We start from the raw sequence: 4,522 nt of genomic DNA, 5'->3' as shown, positions 1-4,522 counted from the left end.
TCCCCCTCTCCCTCTGCGCCATCCAACCCTCTTTCCCTTTTGCACGGCTGCACGCTTGTTTCTTGCCGTGCCACGCTGTCTAGAATTTTATTCGGCGCGCGCTATCATACGAGTGTAATAGGAAATGGAGACGAGAGCGGTGGAAAAAAATTGTTGTTCCACGGTTCGTTGTCTTTGACGGTGGAACGGAAGCGCGCTCGAATCGTTCCGGTTCGGTCTGCCAGGATTCTAGTTAAGGGATGAATATATATATATATATGTACATACACATACACTCTGGTCGTCGCGCAAACATCGATTCGCGCCTTTTAATTAATTAATTAATTCGATCCTTCGGTTAACGCGATCACCCTCCTGAGATTGAAAAGAAAAAAAAGAAGAAGAAAAGAAGAGGAGAGAAAAGGAATTAATAAAGGAGAGATGCGCTCTGTGCGTCTCGTACGAAAATTGCGCGTACCTTGGTGATCGATCCATGGACCGAAAAAATCGAATTGGAAAATATTCATTTCCAACTGGATCTATCCGACTCTCTCTTCGAACGCTCGAAACGCTCGCTGGATCGAGGTTGAACGTGTAGACTCGGAGACTTGGAGGCCCCTTCTCCGCGCGTTAATCTTTAGCCCGGAGTGAAAAGCTCCAACGGGGGCGTGTCGCGTTTGATTACACACAGAAGTCGCCTGCTTTCATGGGAAAGGAAGCGGAACCGAGTGTGTCGCGCTTTGTTTGCGCGGCGAGGAAAGCGTTCCTCCGTGCGGAGGGCGAAAATGGAAGGACGGAGAAGGAGAGCGAATCTAAAAACCCGAACAAATTACCAAAAGATTCGACCGAATGCGAGGGCCGATCTCCATCGTCGCTTGACCTGCCCCGACCATTGTTGTCGATCAAATTGTCACGCAGAAACCTTATCCCGGGGCGGGATATTGAAACGGTTTCGTTCGTTTCTCGAGTACTGGGAACGGAAAATAGAATAGGGGAGGGGGGAAAAAAAGCTGTTCCTTGGGATTCTCCATCTTCGACCGAAGAAGCGTTAATTTTTCCAACCACGGCGAGAATACCACGGCCGTTCGTTCCGTTCGGAATGGATGAAAGGAAGAAGCGAGCGGTGAAGAGACGATCGATATTCTTCGTTATTGTGTTGTTCGTCTCGAGGTAAACACACGGAGGTAACACTTCTTCGCAACAAGTTATTTTCGTGTTATATACTTGTTCCACGGCAGCGGAGTACCGCACCGGTGCCGCAGCCTGGGCTATTCTGGTTTTCATATTTTTAGCCCGGTACACGCTTGTATCATCATCGAGCCAAAGCTTGGATCGAGGCAAATCTCTGGAAAACTCGCGATCCCAAATTTCCAATTCTGATACGCCAATCTCACTTTCAAATTTCAATCGTTCCCAATCTCCGATATTTGCTAAATTCTTCCTCCGCGTCGAAACCGGAACTAATACCCGGTAAATAGGTAATTTAACTTCATCTTACTCCATTTCCTTTCTCTCCAGGCCTTTCTTTAAAAGAGCTGCTCGAAAGCTCGACTTTCAAATCGCTTGTAAAAAGAAGAAACTCGTTATCCCGCAAAATCGAGAGATCCGGTTTCTGCAAGAATTCGTCAATTCGTGTCGGAAGCTGTGCGGAGGCGAAACCTCAAAGTCTGCGCGGAGAAACCTCTTGCTTGCCAAACGGTGGGTCGACGCTTAAAAATACAAATTCGACGAACAAAGGGAGAAGCGTTATCGGCACGGTGGGATCCTGTCGGCTTCTCTAAAGGAGAGAGGGGAAAAAAAAAAAAAAAGAAGAAAAAAAGGAGGGGAGTAGATGCGCTGGGTCGCAGAGGAGGAACACGCTTTCGAGAAGAAGCGTCGGCTCATCATGGCTGCCAACCCCCCGCGGCTCGACCTCGAAACTCGCAGGGGGTCGTTCGTTCTGGAATTTGTCTCCTTCGAGATATCCTCCGAGTCTTCTTTCGACGCAAAAATTACGGCCTCTTTCGAGAGACTTTAACTAATCGACGCCGTGTCGACGGGCATTCGTCACGTTATTGACGAATTAATTTATTGGTGGTGCTTTTCCAGAGATTGAATAGATCTGTTTTCCAAGTTTCTGGGTTTCTGGTTTCCAACGTTTTTAAGAATAAGAAGACGATCATCGTCTTCGACGACAATAACGATCTAGTTTCGCACGTAATAGTAATTAATAGTTTCGAACGAGACGTAGAAGGAAAAATTGTCCCATCTTGTTATCTACGAAGGCGTCGAAATTGGAACGGAAGCTAGATGGGATTAAAAACAAATTTCCACGAGATGGGAACGGTGAGTCGAGAGGACCTAATCGTTACCGAATTTTAGGCCATCAGTCATCCGCAATAGAGACATTCCTCGAGGCAACTTGGAGGTTGGGTTTTGCGGGTGTTTATGGAACCAACAGTACGCCCCTTCTACGTCCCTCTTCACCCATCCTCGGAAACCTCAATTGTATTCTCTTAGGATTTTACTTCTCGCCTGACCGTGTGCCCTCGACAGGCCCACAGCTGCCGAAAATTGCTTTCGAAAACGACTCTGCAACTCGACGACGATAAATAAAACAACCGCAAAATATACGAATTATTACATTTCTATCGCATTTCTCTTTTCTTTCTTTTCCTATTTTTTTTTTTTTTTTTTTTTTTTTTTAATAATTCCCCCTCGGACAAAAAAAATATTTTCTCGAAAACGATTCTAAAAAGCAAACTATTTAAACGAGAGAAAAAAGGAAAAAGAAAATTTTAAGTAAATGCAACTTAAAAGGATTTCCAGTAATCCTGTGAAAAAGGTATACCTTTGAAAATCAGTACCATACAGGTCTAGACACTTTGTATCGTCGTTTCATTATCGTAATCCGATTATAATAGTAGTGATTCAACAACTACGATTCACCTGCCTAAACAATCAAAATAAAACAAAAAGGGAGAGAGAATGGAGGGAGCGGAAGTTGAGGTCCCTTTTGGCCAACGCAAGGCTATCAACGAGCCGTCCATATATTTACTCGTTGAGACCGCGCCTCCTTTATCTCGTTCGGTGCTTCCACGGTCATCGTCGCAAATTTCGCCCATTTATCCGGACCGTTCCACGGACAATGAGAGGGAGAGCGAGGCGGGCGTAGCAAGTCGCGCGACCGTGCACGGGAGAGAGTTTCCCCAATTTCGAGGCTAACAGAGAGACGATTCGTTCCGGCTGTAATGCGTTTATGGCACCGTGTCCGCTGCGTCCCGCGTCCGTCACGCTTCCTTCCCGTGTTACAGGACCCGTTCGACAGTGCTAAGGAGACCTAAAGACTCTGTTTTGTACGACGGGCGTCCCCCGCAGCAGGCGTCGCCCACGTTCCCTCGATCATCGTCCATCGCTTTCCTTTTTTTTCTTTTTTTTTTTTTTTTTTTCGAAAACAAAATCTCGCTTCGCCCATCCTTTCCTTTCCCTTCGATCGGAAATTGCATCTCTTTTCTCAGATTCGAGTTGAACGGATTCAAAGTTGTCGTGGAGAAAAACATATCGTTCTCGAGGATCGATGGAAGATCTTTTCCTTCGATTAGTTGGATCTCTAAACTTTTCTCGGTTAAACAGAGTCAAAGTCGTCGTCGAGAAAAATATCTTTATTCTCAAGGATCGATGGAGGATCTTTTCTTTTTCCTTCGATTAGTTGGATCTCTAAACTTTTCTCGGTTAAACAGAGTCAAAGTCGTCGTCGAGAAAAATATCTTTATTCTCAAGGATCGATGGAGGATCTTTTCTTTCGATCGGAAGTTGGAATTTTTCTTGGTTAACAGTTCAAAATTGTCGTCGAGAAAAATATATTATTTTCAAGGATCGATGGAGGATCTTTTCTTTCGATCGGAAGTTGGAATTTTTCTTGGTTAACAGTTCAAAATTGTCGTCGAGAAAAATATATTATGTTCAAGGATCGATGGAGGAGCTTTTCTTTTTCCTTCGATTAGTTGGATCTCTGAACTTTTCTGAGATTCGAGTTAAACGGATTCAAAATTGTCGTGGAGAAAAACATATCTCAAGGATCGATGGAGGATTTTTTTCTTTTCCTTCGATTAATTGGATCTCTGAAGTTTCCTCATGTTCTAATTGAAAAGATTCAAAGTTGTCGTCGAGAAAAATATATTATTCTCAAGGATCGATGGAGGATTTTTTTCTTTTCCTTCGATTAATTGGATCTCTGAAGTTTCCTCATGTTCTAATTGAAAAGATTCAAAGTTGTCGTCGAGAAAAATATATTATTTTCAAGGATCGATGGAGGATCTTTTCTTTCGATCGGAAGTTGGAATTTTTTTTAGATAAACAGTTCAAAATTGTCGTCGAGAAAAATATATTATTCTCAAGGATCGATGGAGGATTTTTTTCTTTTCCTTCGATTTATTGGATCTCTGAACTTTCCTCAGGTTCTAATTGAAAAGATTCAAAGTCGTCGTCGAGAAAAATATCTTTATTCTCAAGGATCGATGGAGGATCTTTTCTTTCGATCGGAAGTTGGAATTTTTTTTAGTTA

At 43.5% G+C, this 4,522-nt stretch overlaps 2 long non-coding RNA genes across 2 annotated transcripts in view; one reads left to right on the top strand and one right to left on the bottom strand.

The window, feature by feature from the left end:
• Positions 1-4,522, bottom strand: part of LOC116185961 — a 24,185-nt gene that overhangs the window by 3,344 nt on the left and 16,319 nt on the right. The gene's annotated exons all lie outside the window — the stretch shown is intronic.
• LOC116185962 overlaps positions 3,502-4,522 on the top strand; it is a 1,566-nt gene continuing 545 nt past the window's right edge. Inside the window, exon 1 of the long non-coding RNA XR_004150860.1 lies at positions 3,502-3,592. This is a non-coding gene — a long non-coding RNA (uncharacterized LOC116185962). The remainder of the gene's footprint in view (positions 3,593-4,522) is intronic.

This window comes from Apis dorsata, unplaced genomic scaffold (assembly GCF_000469605.1).
Source record: "Apis dorsata unplaced genomic scaffold, Apis dorsata 1.3 scaffold_348, whole genome shotgun sequence".
Lineage (NCBI taxonomy): Eukaryota > Metazoa > Arthropoda > Insecta > Hymenoptera > Apidae > Apis > Apis dorsata.
The sequence above is the reverse complement of the archived record's forward strand: the minus strand, read 5'-3'. Positions and strand labels throughout refer to the sequence as shown.